This window comes from Leptodactylus fuscus, chromosome 1, assembly GCF_031893055.1.
Source record: "Leptodactylus fuscus isolate aLepFus1 chromosome 1, aLepFus1.hap2, whole genome shotgun sequence".
In the NCBI taxonomy this organism is placed as follows: Eukaryota; Metazoa; Chordata; class Amphibia; order Anura; family Leptodactylidae; genus Leptodactylus; species Leptodactylus fuscus.
In genome coordinates this window covers 342978800-343005009 of record NC_134265.1, presented here as the reverse complement: position 1 = coordinate 343005009, position 26210 = coordinate 342978800, and the positions used below count along the sequence as shown (strand labels likewise).

At 44.4% G+C, this 26210-nt stretch overlaps 1 protein-coding gene across 1 annotated transcript in view; it reads left to right on the top strand.

Moving 5' to 3' along the window:
* Positions 1-26210, top strand: part of FRYL (FRY like transcription coactivator) — a 268920-nt gene that overhangs the window by 32332 nt on the left and 210378 nt on the right. The window contains exons 2-3 of the mRNA XM_075261448.1: positions 2625-2690; positions 22810-22937. The gene's annotated coding sequence lies outside the window, so the exon portion shown is untranslated. The remainder of the gene's footprint in view (positions 1-2624; positions 2691-22809; positions 22938-26210) is intronic.

Sequence of the window (26210 nt, the reverse complement as noted above, 5' to 3'; positions counted from 1 at the left end):
AAGACGTTCCTTCCCGACTCCAAATCTTGCTGTCGGTATAAAACCCTGGATCAACTTGTCTTTACGAGAATCTAAAACTCCTTAACCAGTAATATTTTTCTGTTCAAGAACGACTTGTAGGCCCTTCTCGGACTTGCACAATGTATCCTCCATCACCATGCTGTGGGTTCCATAGTCTCACTGCTCTTACAGTGAAGAATCCTGCCTATGATACTGGTGTAATGTACCCCTAGGGGTCTATAATACAGAAACCAAGGAACTCCATGTGTTACAGAGGTTATTTCCAGGGCCGTGGTGTTTGTAGGCCAAAGCACTGACTCAAACCCCTCTTGTTCCATAGCCTGTCTCCGACACCTTCGTACATGGCTGACAGTCATGGTCAGATGGAAGCCATAAAGATCCTCTAATTCATGAAAAGGCCAGGGATTTAATTCCTATGAAAGTAACTATGTAACAAACTTTACATCCAATTAAACAATATAATACAAAACGTGGAATAGAATTACAAATAATTCATCCTTTAATTTTGAAATCTGAATTAATAAATTTTTCTGACCCCGACTTTAGAGCCCTGGTGATTGCTTAAGATGACGACACCCGTAAAACACTGATGGGTAGAATTCAGACAATGCATTTTCTATATGTCTTACATCTGTCTAGCTCAGCTATATGGATCTAGTGGTGACTGTTTTTAAGCTACAGCTACGACAAGGGCTACATGTATCTGTAGTGGTTATAGAGGCAGCGTATTCATAGTTCAAGATGAAAAATAGTGAAGGGCTTATTGTCTATACCCAGAGGATCTCTCTTCTTTCTTTGGTGGAGCTGCTATCTTTTTGTTGTATTTTTTTTTTTTTTTACCATGAAAAATACCCCATGGATACACCCCATCTATCTGGCTGTTTTGGTTTGAACAAAGCTGGTCACAGACAACCACATTGTGAGCACAAGCCCCTTCCAGATGCCATAATGCTTGTATTATAGCCGCAGCCGCACCCTGAACTCCATAGACTTGGGTGAACTGGTCTGAGAAGTCTATGGTGATCAAGTCCATTAGAGATGTAAGAAGTCCTGTATTGCAGATGGCCGTCGAAATATGCCTGCATTATGGCTGTGTGAAAGCGATCTTAAAGGAGTATTCCCATGTCCCTTGCTCACCTGTCTTCACTGCTGCAAAGACTTCCTTCTTCCTGGTTTTCGATGTCAATTGGTGGGCGGGGTTTCATATGCAAAGCTATACTGTCTGACTACCTCCAGTTTAGTTCCGCCCCCAAATTAGCGTGTAGCTCCGCCCACCACTTAGCGTGATCTTATGGGACGACTGAAGGGCCTGTGATGTCATCAAAGGTCCTATAACACTTGGATTTAGCTTGTTCTAGATAGAGTCGGCTAAATCCTAGTGAGCTAAGGGACCCGGTCCTTCTATCCGCTAGCTTTTAGCCTGCTCTATATAAGAAAGCTCAATCCTAGTGAGCAGAGGGACCAGGTGTGTTTTATATAAGAGAGCAGCACTCATTTCCCCCTACTTTATCTGAGAGCAGGCAGCTAGGTCACGTGTGGTGCAGACACAGGAACAGCTACAGACACAGGCTCGCTCCCGTGCACTTAGCCCCTCCCCCCTGAGAGCAGGCAGCTACCTCACTTGGGAAATGAGCAGATAATCCCAAGGGCCATAGAAACGCAGTGTCATCAATGAAGTGAATTAATATAGTGGACAAACAAAGCAGTTTTGCTGAAGCAGTGTATTTAGGAAAAGTCTTAAATCCACATTAACAAGCAGTATAGATAGGATCCTTGTTATGGGACAACCCCTTTAAGCTCCCTAGAAGGACCCTTCTAGGGACTGTATCTATTGACTGTTCTTATTCTATAGTATGGGTACTCTTGTGAGGCCGGCACCATCTCTATGTAGAGCTTTCTACATAGTGTGACACTTCTAGGTCTTCGGCTAATAATTGGGTACAAGCACCCAATAAATGTGGCTGATATTACATTTTCACTATGGTATACCTTCTATAACCCGCTGGCAATGTCCCTAGGCAACTTTTTAGGGCTTATCACCTGTCCATATTAAAAGCACACTATCCTTATGACTGTGTTTTATTGTGCTGTCCGTATTTGATCTGGATGGACCCTTTTTTATTTATTTTTTTTCCAACCTCTTGTGGATGACGTCCGTATACTGTCTGTCATTTTCATACACTGTAATGGTCCTCTTTGGTCTGCAAAATGGAACAAATCCGAACATATTATCGCACACGTCTGATAAAATAAGCCTTGCCTCCAACCCATGTCATTCCTAATCCAGCTGTTAGACATTAGGCTTCCGCTTCCTTTAAAAATTTCTAAAAATATAAAACTACAAATTTCAGAACCTGAACATTGGTATAGATTTCCCTTTTTGGTTGTGATCACGTCACCCTATTGTATAATGCGGCTTTTTCGGACCATATTCTTGCGGGAACAGACTATATTTTCACACTTTTGCAAGTATGTTTACATGGCCGTCACAAGAGGTGTATATTGAAGGTGTGTGTATATATATATATATATATATATATATATATATATATATATAAAAATACTTGGATATTTTCTGAATTTCTTTTTTTCTTCCTTAATAGCATGAGGCAAGGCCGGTAAATGTTGGATATTAAGCATTAAAGCAGATCTCCGATCAATGCGCTGGGGTAAGTTTGTTTTATTTTTCTTATTTATAGTTGTATCATTGTATAATGTAGAGTTATTCTACTGCTTTCCCAATGCAGAGCACATGCATGCTCAGCCGCCAATCCAAGGAGCATTGGCCAGCCGACTGGTTATTGGATGTATAATTTTTCATGAGCTAAACAGCCCGAACCCCTGGCTGATACAGTTTAACCCTTCTGACCTGTAACAAACGAAGAGGGGATTGTCTGAAATGGAAACTTTGGAGCAAACGCCCAGTTGTGAGAAACATTGGGTTCATAGGCGATTAGAGGCCCATCCAGTTTTACAACTACGGCCGCCCAACGGACCCCATTATAGTTCTCTAGGCTCTGTGTGTAAGCGCTATCACAACAGTCCACCTATCCGTTGCCCTGATCCCCTGACGACCAGAGCAACGTAAAGGCTACTCTAGTGTGAGGCTACATGCACACGACTGTGTATAAATCACTCAGATGGCACATTCATGACGTTGGTGTGCTGCCCGTTCCTCCATGGCCCCGTTCACTGCTGTCGGTGAGCCTGGGTCACAAAACGGACAGGAATAGGACAAGTCCTGAATTTTTTGCCCACTGGACAGTGAAACTACACAGTTGTGTGTATGGGGCCAAAGAAATGAATGGGTCAGTTTTGAGCACGAGGCCGTAACCTCCATGCACACAACCATAGTATAGGTCCGTGTGCTGTCTGGATGGCACTCTGACCCATTCTTTTTTTATGGTCCCCATATACATAACCGGTTAGTAACTCAGGACAGGCTCCTCTTTGTGTCCGTTTTGCAGTCCAGACTCCTTCATTGAAATATATGGGTCTGTGCAGGGGACAGACTGCACACGGATACCATCCGTTCCATTTTCTCAGACTGTGGTACGCATGTAGCCTTAGGATGTTAACAAGAACTCTTCCATTCATGGACACAAGTAGAGATCATTAAAATGGAGAATTGGGGCTCAGGGTGTGTTAATGATGTGTGCTTGATATATAGAAAACCAAAGATGTCCTTTAAATCCTGAGAATAACAGCAGCAGGTTCCACAACTCCACATCAACAGCCTGGGCCATTGCAGGGGACCTTTAGTATAATATGGTTGAATAGACGTCCATGTTATACATACAGGTCTGCCAGAGACGCTCCTTTGGAGTAAGTCTCCGCCCTACCTCTATGACCTCTATATCCTCGGACATAAGGACACTTGTCAGACAACCACTGGTGACTATAGGCCATAGATACCTGTCAGTTGTAGACTTGTTGATAGGTAAAGGAACACAATCTATGGCAGACACTTTGGGGAGCAGGTCGTCTCCATAAAGGACATGTTGATGTCCACCATGATTGAACCTTTTCCCTTCCAGCAGGTTCACCATCAATGTTCTAATGTGTATGGCCAGTGTAGGCTATGTTTTATTTTTCCCTATAAATTCACATCTTCCCTCTTCACCCGGCTTCTATTATTATTCTACTCAGGACTCAGGATTGGTGCTTACCTTTCCCAGCTGGGGACAATATCTCCTTAACCCTGTCTAAGCCTCTCACCTCTACCAGGTTATAGTCCTCTCTACATCGAGCTGATGAGATGCAAGTACATCGAAACGGCCGTCCTCGATTGAGAGACTATACCTGGTAATAATCCCAGCGTCATTGCAAAACAAAGGCCTCTTGGAAGGTCGAGCATGATGCAAAAGGGAGCAGCCTTTATTGGGTTATTTCACTGGAATTCTGTCATCCTAACTACATCAGGGAAGACAGGTTTGCACATTCCAGTGAGCGCCCTCTTTTGGTTTGCAACAATGAGGCAGCTTCTGACTTCCTAATTACATCATGGAAGACAGATCTGCATATTCTTCCCAGCTGGACAGGTTGGATTTTATGTTCATTTGGTGCTGATCCTGATTAGGCAAAGTCTAAATACCTCTAAGGCGAAGTTGCCGAACTGGAAGGGCTTTGGTTCAATGAATCACAGGCTTAGTCGTGGCTAAAAATATTCTAAACATCTTCCTGGTGCCAACTCTGTAGTCTCTTGACCATCTTCTTGCTTCTGAAGTCATTGTTGTAGGCTTTTGTCTAATATTGTTAGATTTTATTACAATTATTTTTTTATTATTTAATTATTATTTTATTATTAATTATTATTTTTATTTTTTATTAGTTTTTCACGGACTACTGAATATTCTATCTTGTGTGGCCTCATCAGTTTCGGCTAGGTTATCTCTCATGGTGACGTCAGAGATTTCATTCCCCTGTGCTAGGCTCAAGATTCATCTAGGGAAATCAATGGATGTTCTATATATAAAGATCTCTTAAAGAGGCTTGTTATTCGCCAAGTGTCATGACTAGAGATGAGCGAACAGTGTTCTATCGAACACATGTTCGATCGGATATCAGGGTGTTCGCCATGTTCGAATCGAATCGAACACCACGTGGTAAAGTGCGCCAAAATTCGATTCCCCTCCCACCTTCCCTGGCGCCTTTTTTGCACCAATAACAGCGCAGGGGAGGTGGGACAGGAACTACGACACTGGGGGCATTGAAAAAAATTGGAAAAAGTCATTGGCTGCCGAAATCAGGTGACCTCCATTTTAGACGAATAGTGGATTTCAAATCCGGGTCATATGAGAATGTGAACTTTGTGACTATGAGACAGGGATAGCTGTACAGGCAGGGATAGCTAGGGATAACCTTTATTTAGGGGGGAATGTTATTAAAAATAACTTTTTGGGGCTCTATCGGGTGTGTAATTGTGATTTTTGTGAGATAAACTTTTTCCCATAGGGATGCATTGGCCAGCGCTGATTGGCCGAATTCCGTACTCTGGCCAATCAGTGCTGGCCAATGCATTCTATTAGCTTGATGAAGCAGAGTGTGCACAAGGGTTCAAGCGCACCCTCGGCTCTGATGTAGCAGAGCCGAGGCTGCACAAGGGTTCAAGCGCACCCTCGGCTCTGATGTAGGAGAGCCGAGGGTGCACTTGAACCCTTGTGCACCCTCAGCTCTGCTACATCAGAGCCGAGGGTGCGCTTGAACCCTTGTGCACACTCTGCTTCATCAAGCTAATAGAATGCATTGGCCAGCGCTGATTGGCCAATGTATTCTATTAGCCTGATGAAGTAGAGCTGAATGTGTGTGCTAAGCACACACATTCAGCTCTACTTCATCGGGCTAATAGAATGCATTGGCCAGCGCTGATTGGCCAGAGTACGGAACTCGACCAATCAGCGCTGGCTCTGCTGGAGGAGGCGGAGTCTAAGATCGCTCCACACCAGTCTCCATTCAGGTCCGACCTTAGACTCCGCCTCCTCCGGCAGAGCCAGCGCTGATTGGCCGAAGGCTGGCCAATGCATTCCTATGCGAATGCAGAGACTTAGCAGTGCTGAGTCAGTTTTGCTCAACTACACATCTGATGCACACTCGGCACTGCTACATCAGATGTAGCAATCTGATGTAGCAGAGCCGAGGGTGCACTAGAACCCCTGTGCAAACTCAGTTCACGCTAATAGAATGCATTGGCCAGCGCTGATTGGCCAATGCATTCTATTAGCCCGATGAAGTAGAGCTGAATGTGTGTGCTAAGCACACACATTCAGCACTGCTTCATCACGCCAATACAATGCATTAGCCAGTGCTGATTGGCCAGAGTACGGAATTCGGCCAATCAGCGCTGGCTCTGCTGGAGGAGGCGGAGTCTAAGATCGCTCCACACCAGTCTCCATTCAGGTCCGACCTTAGACTCCGCCTCCTCCAGCAGAGCCAGCGCTGATTGGCCGAATTCCGTACTCTGGCCAATCAGCACTGGCTAATGCATTGTATTGGCTTGATGAAGCAGTGCTGAATGTGTGTGCTTAGCACACACATTCAGCTCTACTTCATCGGGCTAATAGAATGCATTGGCCAATCAGCGCTGGCCAATGCATTCTATTAGCGTGAACTGAGTTTGCACAGGGGTTCTAGTGCACCCTCGGCTCTGCTACATCAGATTGCTACATCTGATGTAGCAGTGCCGAGTGTGCATCAGATGTGTAGTTGAGCAAAACTGACTCAGCACTGCTAAGTCTGCATTCGCATAGGAATGCATTGGCCAGCCTTCGGCCAATCAGCGCTGGCTCTGCCGGAGGAGGCGGAGTCTAAGGTCGGACCTGAATGGAGACTGGTGTGGAGCGATCTTAGACTCCGCCTCCTCCAGCAGAGCCAGCGCTGATTGGCCGAATTCCGTACTCTGGCCAATCAGCACTGGCTAATGCATTGTATTGGCTTGATGAAGCAGTGCTGAATGTGTGTGCTTAGCACACACATTCAGCTCTACTTCATCGGGCTAATAGAATGCATTGGCCAATCAGCGCTGGCCAATGCATTCTATTAGCGTGAACTGAGTTTGCACAGGGGTTCTAGTGCACCCTCGGCTCTGCTACATCAGATTGCTACATCTGATGTAGCAGTGCCGAGTGTGCATCAGATGTGTAGTTGAGCAAAACTGACTCAGCACTGCTAAGTCTGCATTCGCATAGGAATGCATTGGCCAGCCTTCGGCCAATCAGCGCTGGCTCTGCCGGAGGAGGCGGAGTCTAAGGTCGGACCTGAATGGAGACTGGTGTGGAGCGATCTTAGACTCCGCCTCCTCCAGCAGAGCCAGCGCTGATTGGTCGAGTTCCGTACTCTGGCCAATCAGCACTGGCCAATGCATTTCTATGGGGAAAAGTTAGCTTGCGAAAATCGCAAACTGACAGGGATTTCCATGAAATAAAGTGACTTTTATGCCCCCAGACATGCTTCCCCTGCTGTCCCAGTGTCATTCCAGGGTGTTGGTATCATTTCCTGGGGTGTCATAGTGGACTTGGTGACCCTCCAGACACGAATTTGGGTTTCCCCCTTAACGAGTTTATGTTCCCCATAGACTATAATGGGGTTCGAAACCCATTCGAACACTCGAACAGTGAGCGGCTGTTCGAATCGAATTTCGAACCTCGAACATTTTAGTGTTCGCTCATCTCTAGTCATGACCTGTTACCATACGTGTCATACTCTTCAGTAATAGCTACGGCTACTACTTATGGCGCTGTTATGGTATAGACACAAGAAGTAGAGGGTCCTTGTGCAGTCGCAGTTTGGGGGGCGCTTGTGTTGTATAGAACACGTGCCATCCCGCCAGTCATGGGAGCCATAAACGTGTCCATACGAGATGATACTGCAGGGGAATTACAGATGGAAAGTTGCGTCACATAAAGTGGATGAGACGTCCATAAAATCACCTTGTAGTGTCATCTGACCTGCGGTGCAGATTTCTAAGCTTTAGCGTAACAATTTATACTGCGCGTTTTCACCATAGATTTCATTCTTTGCAATGCATAGGGTGAAATCTGGATTATATGAGTTATCGTTATGAATTCGGCTGAAGGACACATATGGTTTTGATGTTGCAGAATTGCTAAATCCCAGCGATGACAAAGCCACTGCAGACCCGTCCTAAGTGTAGTCCCTTACATTCACTCCAATAGGCAGTGGGTCATGTGGACGTCATGGAGTCTGCTGATGTGTCTGATCCTTGTGCTTCAGTATGTTATCCGTTACGTCCTGGGCACCCTGGTAGGACGCCATATGTATTGCAGATGGAAGCAGGAAGGAAACAAAACTTCAATGTGCCAGTGACTCCCGAAATTGGAGGCTGAACCAGATGAAGTTTAAGAGTCAATCTAAAGTTGCCCATACACATCGAAAAGTATAAGGCCCGCTGATGTCAGTGTATAGGAGCTGTGGAGTTGGGGCCAGTTTTAAATGGAGCTGGGAAAAAGATGGCCTCCGCCTTCACAATAGAATGATGAATATATTATATAGTTATTAATATGGTAGAATGAATTAGATGTGTACTTTTTATATTTGCTTTCTTAGGAATTCTGTCACTTTTATTGTGAATTAGAGGGGCTTTACTGCATACTGTGCAAGCGGCCAGTTGGAGCCAGAATTGGGCTATGGATAAATTTATGGTTTGGCCTATTGACTCCACATTCATGCTCCTTAAGGCTAGTCTTACACGACCGTAGTGGTTTTTGCGGTCTACAATTTGCGGATCGGCAACACAAATTTTACTCAAAAAACTCATTCCGCTGACGTCTGTGTCCAACCGCAAAGTGCACCTGTTTTTTTGCGGATCCGCAAAAAAACCCCCCCCCCCCCAATTGCAATGTTGACATCCGCAATTGCGGATATACACTGAAGTATGTTCAGTGTATGTCCGCAAAACTACACGCGTCCATAGACTTGTATGGGACAGTCCGTGCCGTAAAAACACGGCCATTACGGACATGCGGTATACTGTCCGGACCACGGTTACAGCACGCCACGGATAAAATCTACAGTGGTGTATGAGGCCGCATAGAAAACAGTGGGTCCGCAAATGGTCCGCAATTTAAAACCCACAATTGCGGACCATTTGCGGTCTAAAACTACGGTCGTGTAAGACCAGCCTAAGACTGAATTCACACAGGGTTTTTTGGACTGGATTTTGATGCGGACTCTGCCTCAGAATCCGGCTCAAAAAGCCGCCTCCCATTGACGTCAATGAGAGCCGTTCACTTCCAAAGAAGCAAGCTGCCCTTTCTTGCTGCGGTGCGACACACTCTCCCGACTAGGGCCCATTCATTTGGGCCTAATCTGGAGCAGAATGCTGCATCAGTCGTGGATAGCCACGGGAGGCGTTTTTTTAGTTCCGATTCTGAGGCGGCTTCCCACTTCAAAATCCAGTTCAAACCCCCCCCCCCGTGTGAATTCAGCCTTCTTCCACCCTGACAGATGATGCCAGGAGAAGGAAGGACCAGATCATCAGACAGTGCCTGATCATTGTTGCCCCATGAGGTTGTCTCCTTCATGGGGGTTTCCCCATCCATAGTACCCACTGAGCCATAATTTGACATTCGGCACTGACTCCTCTTTACAGCCCGACCAGTCATGTATATGTATATATACCCTATATGCCTATCATCTGACAGTATAAGTTTGCCTAGTAAGTATTAAACTTTGAGTGAATGTCCCAGTCCTGTATTAATAGACTATAGAATACAGCGTGCCCGATGGTTTCCTGTGGCGCCGAGTCCTATGTCACTGATTATGTATATTCATCTACAGTGAATCCGCCTTTGTGCTTTGATCAGACCCTTGTCCCTTACAACATATTCAGCATTTTTCCCTGGGAACGTTTTGCTGGTTCAGCTCTGATACTATTGAATAGGCTCATCAACTTCTAGGAAAATCGGCCGAGGCTGCTGACATGGACACCGAGCCGCTGAGACCATCTGAAGCTCGGCCGAGATCTTCTTACACTAGAAGGAGAAAAGGGACCGCTTACTTCTATAGAGTTCTTCCCTTTTAGTTGTATTTAGTTGTTATATGTAACCTTCTTCTCAAGCTGTTTGACCAAATATTACAGGCGTATTTGTACACGTGTAAAAAAATATCATTGAAGTCAATGGGAGTCTTATTTTTACACAGGTATTTTGCAAAAATACGTGGGCCTTTACTCCGTGTGAAGGCTCCCTGAAATTGTAAGGGGTCTTCCACTTTGGATAATTCTTAGGGTTCTTTACTGACCTGGTTGTCCATCAGCTGAGACCCCCCCCCCCCAAATTGGCTGTATTCTGTGAGAAGACCTGAAATTAAGTTTCCTGCAGCGCCACCACTGGGGAAATGAGGCTTTACACAATGCTCATTCTAGTCAATGGGCTCACAGCAAACACACTGTTTTCCTATTTACATCTTGGAAAACAGATTTTTATATTTTTCCCATAATCCCCCAGTGGAGCGAAAAAGGCTTTTGTAAGTCTCCATACACCTGTGAAGGTGATCTCTCCTAAAGGGATTCAACCATTAAAACTTTTTTTTTTTTGTGGATAAGACGTTGGAATAGCCTTTAGAAAGGCTATTCGTCTCTTACCTTTAGACGTGGACTCCGCTGCGCCGTTCCTTAGAAATACGGGTATGCAAATGACTTCTCTCACAGCGATGGGGGCGGGCCTGTGAAGCATGGGATTTTTTCAAAAAAACAATCGGACCTTGATTGATGAAAAGAATCCAAGGAGTTTATTTCAGGAAGTCCAGTTTTAACAAAAAAAATAATTCTTCAGAAAATTTCCATAATGCATACAACAAACACCTTGTACCTCAGGCTGCTGTAGTCTCACAAACAATTCATCATGTGAACTTCACCAACACATACCCATCTTTCTGGGAATTGGAATCATTTTATACCTTAGACATTTCCCATAATACTCTGCAGTTTTCCCTATAAAACCCTGGAGTTGCTGCAGACTTGCCTCTTATAAGATCAGGGGAGACACACCCAGTGCAACTCCACTACTGCAGGTAAATATGCAAAAACACTTTATAAATCCATGTTAATGTGAACAGTTCCTTAGTGTTAGTATAGGGTTCCCAGATGGTAAGACAAGAAATAGTAGGAAAATAGAGCATTAGGTGGCCAGCCTACTGAGGAAAGAAAGAAATAAGAAGCAGTAATAGAACATTCACACAGAGATATTACCAGATCTGGGGACTTATGTACCACCACTAAGGTTACAAAGAAGAAATTACATGTAAACATAACACAAAACAGTTTACCTCTTCACATTCCTCCCCCCTTAAGAAGAAGCTTGTCCTTCTTCAGACCGCTTTCACTTCAGCACCATACCTAGACAAATGATCGGCATTTTGGTGCTTGGACCCTGACCGATGTTGTATCTCAAATTTAAATGGCTGTAATGCTAAATACCATCTAGTTATTCTGGCATTTTTGTCCTTCATGGTATGAATCCAAGTGAGGGGATGATGATCCGTCACTAAAGTAAACTCTCTTCCTAATAAATAATAGCGTAATGCCTCCAATGCCCACTTTATCGCCAGCCCTTCCTTCTCGATTGTAGAATACTTTTGTTCACGGGGAAAAAGTTTCCTACTTAGATAAAGAATAGGGTGTTCCTCACCATTAATCTCTTGACTCAGGACTGCCCCAAGTCCCACCTCAGATGCATCCGTCTGTACAATAAATGGTTTGTCAAAGTTTGGGCTTTGTAAGACTGGTTCTTTACACAAAATTTCTTTTATTTGTTCAAAAGCTAAATCACATTCTCTTGTCCATATCACGTCCTCTCTACTGTTTTTTTTAGTTAGGTCGGTTAAGGGAGCAACGATAGTAGCAAAGTTTGGAATAAAACGTCTATAATAGCCAACAAGACCTAAAAAGGATCTGACCTCTTTCTTTGTGGCTGGAATAGTCGCAGATTGAATGGCTTGTACTTTGGATATCTCTGGCCTTACTTTACCACTACCCACAATAAACCCAAGGTACTTTGTTTCTTGGAATCCCAAAGCACATTTACGTGGATTAATTGTAAATCCTGCTTTCCCAATTTCAGTTATCACCTTTTCCAAGTGATACAAGTGCTCTTCCCATGATTTGCTAAAGATTACCACATCATCTAAATAAGCAGCACTGTACTCCGTATGATTCTTCAAGAGTAAGTCCATGGCTCTTTGAAACGTGGCTAGAGCACCATGAAGACCAAATGGCATGTTTCTGAACTGATACAGACCATTAGGCATCACAAAAGCAGTTTTTTCTTTTGATTTCTCATCAAGCGGAATTTGCCAGTACCCCTTACATAAATCTAGGGTAGAAATATATTCTGCACACCCCAATCTATCTATGAGCTCATCAATACGCGGCATTGGGTAATTGTCAAAACTAGATATAGCATTAATTTTACGAAAATCTATGCAAAATCTTATTGTCCCATCTTTTTTCCCAATCATCACTACAGGTGATGACCAAGGACTTTTAGAGGGTTCAATAACTCCCAATTTAAGCATTTCTTGAACCTCATTTTCAGCCTTACCCTTTAATTTTTCAGGTATACGATAAGGTCTCTGTCTAATAGGTGGATGATCTCCAGTATTTATTGTATGAGAAACTAAAGACACACGGCCAGGCTTACTTCCAAAAATATGTGAACTAGACCCAATAATCTTCCTCAGGTCACAATGTTGCGTTTTAGATAACTTTGGATTCAATGTTACCTCTGACCAGTGAGCACAATTTTTCAACAAATCATACATTTCTTCAGACACATCTTGTGAAGACTCTGCTACAATAGTACACGTAGTGTTATCTTTAGGACCAACCTCTGGTTCAATCCAACGTTTTAATAAATTTACATGGTAAACCTTATTTTTTTGTTTTTTATCTGGGGTTTCAATTTCAAAGTCAACAGGACCTGTTTGTCTAACCACTTTATATGGCCCTTGCCATCTGGCCAACAACTTATTCTCACTGCTGGGAAGTAAGAGAAGAACCTTATCCCCAACTTTAATCGATTTATTTTTGGCATGTTGATCATACCATTTCTTTTGGTAAACTTTTGCCTTGTGGACATTATCATGAGATACCTTAATCAATTTCATTAATCTTTCTCTCATTTCCAATACATGTTCCACCACATTCTTCTGATGACCATCTTTACCTTCCCATACCTCTTTAATAACATCCAAGAGTCCCCTGGGTCGTCTCCCATATAACAATTCAAAAGGACTAAACCCTGTAGACTCTTGTGGAACCTCACGATAGGCAAATAATAGAAAGGGCAACCATTTGTCCCACAGTTTTGGATCGTTATGTGCAAATTTCCTAAGCATGTTTTTCAAGGTTTGGTTATACCGTTCAGTCAACCCATCAGTTTGTGGATGATAAGGGGTAGTCCTGAGAGGCTGTATACCAAGAAGCTTATAAACTTCTAACAGAAAGGAAGATGTAAAGTTACTCCCCTGATCAGTAAGGATTTGCTTAGGTAATCCAACCCTGCTAAACACCTTCAAAATTTCCTCTGCAACTCTTTTAGCAGTAACTGTGCGCATAGGTATGGCTTCAGGATACTTGGTACAGTAATCAACAATTGTAAGAATGAAACGGTTACCTTTGGAACTTCTTTCTAGTGGACCGATAATATCCATATCCACAGTATTAAATGGTTCATCAATTATTGGTAAGGGTATAAGCTCTGCTTTGGGAGGAGCTGAAGCAGTGTACTGACATATTGGGCAACTACGACAGTAAGTAGTGATCTCATCATAAACTCCAGGCCAATAGAACCGATAGAGTACTCTGGCCAAAGTTCTTTTATAACCCAAATGTCCAGCAACAGGAACATCATGCGCTAATTTCAAAATTTCTGGTCTAAACTTTTTTGGCACAACTAACTGTTGCACTTGCTCTCCTGTTTTTGGGTGACTACACACTCTATATAAAATATTGTTTTCCACCAGATAATAGGGTGTAACAAGCTGCTTACCACTTTCTGCAACCACTTTACTGTTAGTTAAACCGTGTTCATACAATGCATATAAGTCAATGTCCTGTTTTTGTTCAAATGCAATATCAGTGTCCCACAAGTCAGCATTTTTATACTTGCCATCCAGGGAAACTCTTCTCCTAGAGACATCCTGCTGTCCTGGAACTCTCAGAGACTTTGATGATGGCGGCTCCATGATGTCCTCATGGAATGGGAAAATGTCCTCCAAAGTCTCACCTCTCTTGTGTGCCTTTGCTTTAGCTCTGGTAGTCACAGCAGACAGCTGGCTTTTCCCCACTAGCAAATCTTTGAATCCGGGTGTGGTTCTTCCAAGGATCACTGGTACTTGTAGTTCTGGAACAACAACTACTGGCATGGTAAAACATTTTTCATCCAACTGCAGGTCAATATTTGATGTGGAGTATTTTTTTGTATCTCCATGAACACAAGTAATTGGCACTTTGGGAGAGTCCATCTTCTGAGTTATTAGGTTCTCCTTTACCAAGCTTAATTTACTGCCAGAATCAAGCAAAGCATCCACGTTCTGTCCATTAACTTGGATTGGCAGCATGAAGTCACTGCTAGCAAAAAACGATCCAGACTTTGTGCCTTTAGTGCTTTTCCTGGGGCAAAATTTAGCTATGTGTCCCTTTTCTTGGCAAATATAGCACATTTTTTCACTGGTGACAGTTTTTAATGGACTTCTGGCTTCTTGACCTCTCCCTCCAGAGAAAGTTCTGAATGGTTTGGCTGGGCCAGTTGCAGAATTGCTTAGGTCTCTTTTTGCTAGGATAAAGTCCTCTGCCAAAGAAATAGCTTTGTCAGCATTTTTGGGCCGATGTTTTTTAACCCAAGCAAGAACATCAGCTGGAAGAATTTGTAAAAATTGTTCAAGTATGATTGCTTCACTAATCTGCTCAGTCGTCTTGTTGTCTGGTTTCATCCATTTCATGTATAAGTCTTGCAGGCGAGTAAAGACTTCCCTTGGACCATCAGTGTAGCTGTACTTGAGTTCTCTGAACCTCTGTCTATAGGTTTCCTCACTGATGTCATATCGCCTTAGAATAGTCTCTTTAACCAAGTCATAGTTATTTGCATCATTCATGTTCATGTGGCTATATGCCAGTTGGGCTTGTCCAGTAAGATATGGCGCCAGTCTTACCACCCACTGTTCCTTAGGCCACTGACAGGTATGTGCAATTCTTTCAAATGTGGTTAAATATGCCTCAATATCATCTTCTGGAGAAAGTTTTGTCATGCGAGGGTCTTTCCAAGCAACAGGGGGTCTCAGGGTTTGAAACAGCTCCCTCCAGCGTTCATCCTGACGTCGCAATTCCTCGCAATTTCTCCTGGCTTCCTCCATTTGCCTTTTTTCTGCATTGATCTGCTGCACAGTTAACCATTTCATAAGGTCAGCAATGCTCTCTGGTAAAGTCTTTTCAGAAGGCTCAGCAACACTTGGAGTTAATGGAGCAGCTGTGGCTCCTTGCACTTCTGCATCCTCCTCTAGCAGTGCTCTCTGTCTGACACCTTGACTTTCCATATTCACTAGTTTCCTTGCAACAGTTCGCTTTGCAGACTTAGTTGGTGGCTTTGCATTAATACGCCAGGAACGTGTCTTGTACATAACTCCCTTGTTTCTTTAGGCTTGAGTACTTACAGCAATACTCCAAAAATCATCCCACTTCTGACACCATATGTGAAGCATGGGATTTTTTCAAAAAAACAATCGGACCTTGATTGATGAAAAGAATCCAAGGAGTTTATTTCAGGAAGTCCAGTTTTAACAAAAAAAATAATTCTTCAGAAAATTTCCATAATGCATACAACAAACACCTTGTACCTCAGGCTGCTGTAGTCTCACAAACAATTCATCATGTGAACTTCACCAACACATACCCATCTTTCTGGGAATTGGAATCATTTTATACCTTAGACATTTCCCATAATACTCTGCAGTTTTCCCTATAAAACCCTGGAGTTGCTGCAGACTTGCCTCTTATAAGATCAGGGCGGACACACCCAGTGCAACTCCACTACTGCAGGTAAATATGCAAAAACACTTTATAAATCCATGTTAATGTGAACAGTTCCTTAGTGTTAGTATAGGGTTCCCAGATGGTAAGACAAGAAATAGTAGGAAAATAGAGCATTAGGTGGCCAGCCTACTGAGGAAAGAAAGAAATAAGAAGCAGTAATAGAACATTCACACAGAGATATTACCAGATCTGGGGACTTATGTACCACCACTAAGGTTACAAAGAAGAAATTACATGTAAACATAACACAAAACAGTTTACCTCTTCACAGGGCCCCAGTGCTCAAACCACGATGAGGGCGTCCCCACCGCTGCCAGAGAAGTGTCTCCAGCACCGCCTCTTTCTTCGTCCGCAGCGTCATGTTCAATGTCTTCTTCCGGCGCAGGCTCGTAACCTAGCAGAGCAGACTGCGCAGGCGCACAGGCCACGGGAGGATGGCCGCTAACAGTACTGTGCAAGCGGCCATTTTCCCTTGGCCTGTGCACCTGCGCAGTCTGCTCTGCTCCGCTAGGTTATAAGCCTGCGCCGGAAAAAGACTTTGAACATGATGCGGTGGACGAGGAAGGAGGCGGCGCTTAGAGACCCTTCTCTGGCAGTGGTGGGGACGCCCTCATCGCTGTTTGAGCGCTGGGTCCCGCCCCATCGCTGCAGGAGAACTCATTTGCATACTGGTAAAAAACGGTATTTATAAGGAACGGCGCAGCGGAGACCACGTCTAAAGGTAAGAGATGAATAGTCTTTCTAAAGACTATTCCCACGTCTTATCCACACAAAAAAAAGTTTTAATGGTAGAATCCCTTTAAGGAGCGATATTATCCCCAGAACCGGGTCTCTCTGTGTGATACAGGACAGGGAAGGTTCAATGGTTGCAAACACTTAAGTGCTTATTCACACAACGAGATTTGCTGGCCCTGTGCTACCTGTAGTATTAATGGCCAGTGCACAGACCCTTAAAATAATAATGGGTTTATTTATTTAACAGTCCATGTGACCGATCCATTAAATAATAGCACGTGTCATTGGCGATTTTCATGAATCCCTTAATGAAGGATCCGTGAAAACGAGTCGCCCTCGGGTGTACACGTAGCCGTTAAAAGTACTTTTTTGTGGCCGAGTCCGCTGCACATTTATGTGAATATGCACATAAATAAGAATCCCAAATAGAGGACGCCTCCTATTTAAAGGGATTGTTCACAAAGCATGACAAGGAGGAAAATCCTATACATGGCGTCTTACTAGGTGTGCCCAACATAACAGCACCTTTTCCCACCGTATACATTTGCATGTATCCCTATATGTGACATAGTAGCTATAACTCCCCTGCCGAGCCTCCAGTCCCGGTCAGCGAGGTGCTGAAGCGGTTAATTCTGTGATTATACGTTGCATATTGTTGCGCTGTTTTGGAAGCCGAGCTTTAGTGATATGACCTTTTAAGGTTGTATTTTGGGTCTGGATTTTCCAGGAAGCCTTTCACGGCGGTGACGCTGCCGGAGCGCACTTGTTTAGGTTCTACTGTAAACACAAATTATTACGAAGTGACAAATCTGTTGTTTCCACATCATTTTAACACTTTTCATTGCGTGTTGTGCTGTGGTTTTCTTTGTTAGATTTCTCTTCTGCAGCTCCAGGACTGTAATAGAAGTGCATGCATTATATATATATTCATGTATGTCCTGGGCTGAAGTTACAGCGCTTCTCTTATGCAAACAATTCTCACTTATTTCTATTTTCTTGAATATAAACTACTGTCCGCTGTAAAGGATTTGGGCTCTGTTCACATTGCACATTCCCCCTCCAAATGCTTTCAATGAGAGGCAGAGATTGGAGCAGGAGGATGGAAAAAATAAGCGTCCTGCTCAGTCTTGCCGGAGCGTCCATGACTCAAGACAGCCCATTCATCTGGGCCTAAACAGCGGTGAAAAGCAGAATATAAAGAGGAATCTGAGGCTGATGTCCACCTTACATTCCTCTTCATTTTCTGCCATGTGAATATACCCTTTGTGCACCTGGAGCTGTAAGTACTGGCTGGGGGTCACTGCTGGGGGACTTAAGCTATATGGGGCCACTGCTGGGGGACATTAAATTGTATGGGGTCACTGCTGGGGGACATTAAATTGTATGGGGTCACTGCTGGGGGACATTAAATTGTATAGGGTCACTGCTGGGGGACATTAAATTGTATAGGGTCACTGCTGGGGGACATTAAATTGTATGGGGTCACTGCTGGGGGACATTAAATTGTATAGGGTCACTGCTGGGGGACATTAAATTGTATGAGGTCAATGCTGGGGGACATTAAATTGTATGGGGTCACTGCTGGGGGATATTAAATTGTATGGGGTCACTGCTGGGGGACATTAAATTGTATAGGGTCACTGCTGGGGGACATTAAATTGTATAGGGTCACTGCTGGGGGACATTAAATTGTATGAGGTCACTGCTGGGGGATATTAAATTGTATGGGGTCACTGCTGCGGGACAATATGGGGTCACTGCTGGGGGACATTATTATGTTTTGGGCCACTGCTGGGGTTAAGTAACAATATACTTGTATTATATAGCATGTGCAGCCCTTTAGCCCGGATGAGTTGCGACCCCTGTCCTAACCTATCGATATGCGGGGCTGGGGTGATATGGCGGGTTCATGTGAATTAATAAATAACCGCCATTCCCTTACACCGTACATTACTTTTGTCATGAATTTTCTATATGTAAATTCACATTTATATGATATATAAGCATTGAAAAATATTTAGAAAAAATGGACTTAAAAGTGCCTTGTAGAACATGAGGTGAGGTAATGTGATTTGCACGTACGTCCATGTCCTGCAGGTGGAGTCGTTGTCTTGAAGTCAGTCTTCTATCAGTCTTGACTTTCTTAGACTGAAGCGGCCACGCCGTATATCCTTGTCAGTGACATGATCACTTGTAGTGGAGGAACGAAAACCTACTAAAACCCCAAACCCCTCATGTCAGTATAATTCTGGGTCACTTCTTATCCTCTTTGGTTTCATATAACCCACATTTACCCTGAAATTATCAGAATCTCTTACATTGCTTCTTCGTGACACCTTCTTTTTCTTCTCAGAATCTCGTATTTTCTGTGTCGTGTTGATCAGTAATGTCATACGTTCTTTATTCCATTAATGATGGAGTGCGCCGAGTCCCAAGGAACCCCTATGAATATAACAGGGTACATAGGGTGTCTGCTGTTGGACTTTTTTTCGTCTGGGATTTCCATCAGACATTGCATCGGAGACTGCGCACGTGGCCTAAGATGGCCACAGAACGTCAAGACTTGCATTGAATGGATTGTTTGGTTTAGTTTATCCTGAGTTGAGGTCATCTGTATCAGATTAGTAGTAGAGCCGACTCTGTTCCTATCGGGCGTCTGCATTGATCTAAAGTAAGTCCGCAGGCCTCTGCTACCCAACAAATCTGACGTTATGTAGGCCAGAAAGCTGGTGTGAAAAGCTGAAATGTACAGTAGTGTCTAGATTGCAGATTCTGGCATATAGACCACCTGAAAAGTGCCCAACATTATTAAAAGGTACAGTATGCATAATTCTGACACTTCCCATATCCAAGACTTCTCCCGAGTTGCACCACTTCTCTGGAATGCTCTAACCCAGATATTCAGATTAACTCTCAACTTCAAGGACATTTTAAAGGGATTCTACCATTAAAACCTCTTTTTTTGTGGATAAGACGTCGGAATAGCCTTTAGAAAGGTTATTCGTCTCTTACATTTAGATGTGATCTCCACTGCGCCGTTCCTTAGAAATACCGGTTTTTACCGGTATGCAAATTAGTTCTCTGGCAGCGATGGGGGTGGGCCCCAGCGCTGAAAATGCAATGGGGGTGTCCCCACTGCTGCTCGAGAACACGATCCTGTGACGCCTCTATCTTTGGCTGGATCCTCCCCTTCTCTGTCGTCTTCCTCCTGCGTCACCTCCGACATCTGCGCAGTTGGCTCTGCAAGTGAGACACTAGTAGAGATGACTGCGCATGCTGACCGGCGGCCATTTTTGGGAGGCCGCTCCTGCATTGAACTACAAGAGCAAGAGCGGCCTCCCAAAAATGGCCGCCGGCATGCGCAGTCGGCCCTACTAGTGTCTCACTGTCAGAGCCAACTGTGCAGGCATCGAAGGAAGATGACAAAGAAGGGGAGGATCCAGCCGAAGATAGAGACGTCGCAGGATCGTGTTCTCGAGCAGTAGTGGGGACGCCCCCATCGCATTTTCAGCACTGGACCCGCCCCCATCGCTGCCAGAGAACTCATTTACATACCGGTAAAAAAACGGTATTTCTAAGGAACGGCACGGCGGAGATCACATCTAAAGGTAATTCCGACGTCTTATCCACAAAAAAGAGGTTTTAATGGTAGAATCCCTTTAAAGACACATTTCTTTAGACAGGCCTGTCACCATTCTTAATCTAAATCCTTCTGCATTTACGCTCACTAAAACTCCCCTCCCCATCGTACCCCATTATCGTCTATGGGGTCTGCAGGTTTTTTGCAGGTAAGTGGATTAGCTTTCTGTTTGTCGAGTACCCTAGTGGACCAGAAGAGCGGAAAGCCGAATGCTAGTGTGAACCTAATGTTATACAGCTTCATTTATATGTGTGATGAAAATAACCTTTGTCACAAAAACCGCTGGTCCACTGTATAACCAATGCTTGTCACCTCTCTACTTCATAGATTGTAAGCTCTTGTGAGCAGGGCTCTCAGTCCCATTGTGTAATTACTCTGTAACCTCTCATTTTGTCTATCCTTTTAACCTTTCAATTTGTAAAGTGCTGCGGAATATGTTGGCGCTTCTTTGTCAATGGCTACCCTGTAAAATGTACCAATCTGACTCTGCAGCCTCCCCCGCACAGAGCTTAGGAAGGTGCTGAATACGGATATTATTGACTACAATATGTAGACTGGTGGTGTCTCAGACTCCCTCTAGTGGTGGCAGCAGTAATACTTAACTTTTAAATCCATGTCTATACAGGAGTGAGGGATTTGGAGCTCTATACCAGAAAATGTATTCTATGACCGGTATAAATATACACTATGTGATCCAAAGTATCCGGACGCCTGGCTGAGAATGACTTACAAGTTGGTGGCGCCCTCCATGGGTAATGCTGGATACAATATGGTGTTGGCCCACCCTTAGCCTTGATGACGGCTTCCACTCTCGCAGGCAGACGTTCAATCAGGTGCTGGAAGGTTTCTTGGGGAATGGCAGCCCATTCTTCACGGAGTGCTGCACTGAGGAGAGGTATCAATGTAGGTCGCTGAGGCCTGGCACCAAGTCGGCGTTCCAAAACATCCCAAAGGTGTTCTATAGGATTCAGGTCAGGACTGTGTGCAGGCCAGTCCATTACAGAGATGTTATTGTGGTGTAACCACTCTGCCACAGGCCGTGCAGTATGAACAGGCGCTCCATCGTGTTGTAAGATGCAATCGCCATCCCCGAATTGCTCTTCAACAGTGGGAAGCAAGAAGGTGTTTAATACATCAATGTAGGCCTGTGCTGTGATAGTGCCACGCAAAACAACAAGGGGTGCAAGCCCCCTCCATGAAAAACACCACCACACCATAACACCATCGCCTCTGAATTTTCCTGTTGGCACTACACACGCTGGCAGATGACGTTCACCGGGCATTCGCCATACCCACACCCTGCCATCGGATCGCCACATTGTGTACCGTGATTCGTCACTCCACACAATGTTTTTCCACTGTACAATCGTCCGATGTTTACGCTCCTTACACCAAGCAAGGCGTCGTTTGGCATTGACCTGCGTGATGTGTGGCACCCAATCACCTGACCACCAGTCCGTGAGTTCCGCGGAGCGCCCCATTCTGCTCTCTCACCATGTCTAATGTCTACTGAGGTCGCTGATATGGAGGACCTGGCAGTAGGGGGCAGCACAATGCACCTAATAGGAAAAACATATGTTTATGGGGGTGTCTGGATACTTTTGATCACATGGTGTATATTATAAATTTACTCTGCACTAAATGTTGAACCTATTTCGAAAGAAAAAGTAAAAGGGCGGACAATGGATTAAAAGTAGTCGGAGCAGTGCCTTAGGTGTGTGATGTATAGCTCCTGTTACTCACCTTATAATATGATATTAATACTTCATATTGTGTGATGATACATGGCTTGTGCAGAACAGTATTGAGTAACTCTACGGATCTTTGCCGTACTGCAGATCTGTACATTATGTCTCGAATTCTATAGAAATTCATTGACTCCTAGAGAAGTGTGCTGCCTCTCCATTGTAGCCGTCCTTGCGTCTCCCAGTAGCCCACGGCTCTGCTGGTGTGTGTAGGAGGTGTTCACACCAGACAACCAGTGTACAGACACTACATGTAAAGCTTTTAGGAATGTATACAATGTGGACAGATTGTATCTGACAGCAAGCAGCAGAAGTCTTGAGTTTGGCTCGCAGCGGCGTTGGGGACCTTAAACCCAATCCAAATAAAAGACTAGAATGGGGTCTGCCCAAAAATACTGTCCCTTTCTCTCCCCGTTTTTCATGCAGAATGGGGGACGGGATCTGCAAGACCACCCCCCTTAGAAGACCTCTTGTCAGTGCAGAGTCTTCTGTGTATGTACACCGTATGAAGTAGCACTCTGTCTATATACTCTTGTATACGGTGTTGGCAGTGACTTTGTCCTAGACTATATGAATACGGTGCGCGTCCCTAGTAATTGATGTATATGTTCTTCTCTTTCTAGCTGCCGCAGCTCACTGAGTTCTGATGGTTCCTCGCCTGGCTGCCTACTCAGCTCATCTGCTCAGGCTTCCCGATATTAAGATAGATGCACTGAACTCCAGCACATCGCCGCGACCTGACTGCAAGCATGTAAGCGTACGACAGATCGCCTTCCTTTACACCGTTTTATTTCTTCTTAATATAAAGATAAACCTCCCATTGTCACCGCCGTCTCTTTCACATTTTGCTTCTTGTCTTCGGTCATTTCCGTCAAGTTATTGCTGTCAGTGAATGAAAACCTTCTTGGTTGTATCCCGAGGCTGCAAACCTTTATGTAGATACACTGGGGGATTTTTTATTTTTAAAGTTGCACAAAAGTGGAGCCTATTTAGCGCATGGTCGTTGGTGCTAAATAAAATGCATCACCTTGTCCATTTTCTGATCTTCTCAGCCACTTTTGAGCAGGTTGGGGGATGGATTGGGCCAAAGATTTTGTGTAACCGGCGAGAGTTACGTCCCCAAATCTACACCAGTCCCTGACTGGCATACGTTTAAAATCACGTGGTGCACCCGAATTATTAAGAGGTCAGAATGTAATAATTCTGGGGCATCTACCCTATACAGGAAGTTAAAATTTTACCCAATATGAGCACACTTACTAAATGACATATAGGCCCATGTCGCGTGGTTGTAGATTTGCAGAGCTCCGCAGGGGTCGGCGTGCTCTGCCTCTGTCCTGATCCAACACCGGGTTGGTCGTGTAACTCAGAGCTGGATTGCACTTGGCAGGGGCAGAACACAGGTCCACATATTTCCTTTCGCTTTGGAAAGCCGTGCACAGATGTGAACCGTGCCTAAGCATCAAGTTTAAGGGACTAGATCAGGGGTAGGGAACCTTCGGCTCTCCAGCTGCTGTGAAACTACAACTCCCAGCATGCTCCATTCACTTCCATGGGAGTTGCAAGAACAGCAGAGCAAGTGTGCATGCTGGGAGTTGTAGTTTTGCAACAGCTGGAGAGCCGTACGTTCCCTACCCCTGGACTAGATCATCAGCATCACAGTTTTCCCTCACAATGAGTAGCACAAAGATCTTCCGCTTCCTATGTGAGATGTTTAATCCGGTGACATAAAGTTCCTGCTTTAAGACACTGTGCTGTTCTGGAAGATCTTTGTGCTATTTTAGCTTATACCATATGTATCGGCCTGTTTAGCTGGACCCAAGAATGACATTCACAGACTGCAAACAGTAACTCTGACTATTCTGAGCAATTGTTTGTGTGGGGCCCAGCAGCTCTGCGCCATACCCTCAGGGTTTACTGATAGTAACAGAGACCGCAGTAACTCCGGATGAGGCGCAATGCTTTGTAAAAAAAGATGGAAGACTCTTGGTGTACCGTTCCTTTCTGATGATCAGACCTAAATGGCCTGTTCTAATGACAGCCGAACGACTCAGTGTTCCTGCACCACTGTGGTCTTTTGGTTTGAAGCCAACCAAGGACAATATCTAAATGGAGTCGGTGAGGCAGATAAACTAATAAATATGGGCCAGAATTCTGGTGAAATTTTCACCAAAACAATGATAAACGGGCTTTACATCTATTTTGTGTTTTAGACTCTTTCTAATAGTTTGTCTGCCTTGTAGGACGTGTGGTCACGGCTTGTTGGGAAAGGCATTGCTTAAAGGGATTCTACCATTAAAAAACTTTTTTTTCTAGGTAACACGTCGGAATAGCCTTTAGAAAGGCTATTCGTCTCCTACCTTTGGAAGTGATCTCCGCCGCGCCGTTCGTTCAAAATACCGGTTTGTACCGGTATGCTAATTAGTTCTCTCGCAGCGATGGGGGTGTCCCCCAGCACAGGAGATGTGATGGGGGCGTCCCCATTGCTGCTCGAAAACCGACTCCAGCGCCGCCTCTATCTTCTTCTGCATCCGCCCCTTCCTTCTTCGGCTTGACGTCGAACGCCTGCGCAGTACGCTCTGTTTGGCGAACTTCGACGAACGTACTGCGCATGCCCGCAGACATAGTGCCGACACTGCAATTTCGCGCATGCGCAGTACGTTTGGCGAAGTTCGCCGAACAGAGCGTACTGCGCAGGCGTCTGACATCCAGCCGAAGAAGGATGGGGCGAATGCAGAAGAAGACAGAGGCGGCGCTGGAGTCGGTTTTCGAGCAGCAATGGGGACGCCCCCATCGCTGTGAGAGAACTAATTAGCATACCGGTACAAACTGGTATTTTGAACGAACGGCGCGGCGGAGATCACTTCCAAAGGTAGGAGATGAATAGCCTTTCTAAAGGCTATTCCGACGTGTTACCTAGAAAAAAAAAAGTTTTTTTATGGTAGAATCCCTTTAAGATTAGCTATGAGCCAGAAATTGTGCCAAAATTTTGGAACTTACATAAACTAAACCTGATAACAAGTGGTGTAAAGTTAGACTAGACAGCCTGGCTTATTTTTAAACCGCATTAGACAGACCGGTGCGGTTTAACACTATTTAGTCTAACTTTGCACTGTCTAAAAGTTAGACAGTTTTAGTGCATCTGCCCCTATAAGTTCTCCCCATGGTCGTGTGAATCTCCCATTGATATTCTTTGATGGCAGTCTTTGTACAGCAATGTGGAATATGTTGGCGTTACCTAAATAAGTATGTCCGTTCTCAAGTACGTTTTTGACCTTGCTCCGAGTGACTTTCTGATTTTAAAGGGATGTGTTTTAACAGTGTGTCGAGCTGTTTAATAGCCGAGGCGTTCTTCAGAAGTTGCTAGGGATGATTGATGATCCCGACACAATGAGGAGTGTAGTTACAGATTAACAGAAAGACGTTAGGACACCAGCGGCCCGCAGATTGCTAAAACGCCACATCTCGCTGTATATCTGAATCAGAGTCTGTCCCACAGATGATCGTCTATCCCGGTCTGTGGGAGTCAGTCCAATTATTAACATCAAATTATCCATTGTTCGCACCATCTTCCCTTTTGGCTTTAAAAATGTAAATTCGGATCTGCCCGGAATTGCATGCTAATACCGCGCCAATTACAATCCGACAAAAGGGACGTCTCTGCTTTGATTGTTCGTCGGCGTCCTCTTTTGTGAGGATTTGGATACAGCCTTTCATCAATGAGAATACAGTTAATGACTTGACGGGATAAGTGGAAGCTTCTTATGACACCAGGCCTCATGTATGTTTCATTAGTCGTCTCGTAAAATCGCAAGAATGTAAATGAAAAATTGCAATATTGTCTTATCTTTTGTTTTTTGCACCCAATGTTATATTTCTGCCGTACCCTAATAATTAGCTTTGTCTGCCGCGTCTATTGTCTCCTGGTCTGCTGAATATTTCATAAGAGATGTGTTGTGTCTGAGTGTTGTATCTTATTAAAGGGATCATTAGCTTATGAAGTACGGGTGATAGAAGAGAGCAC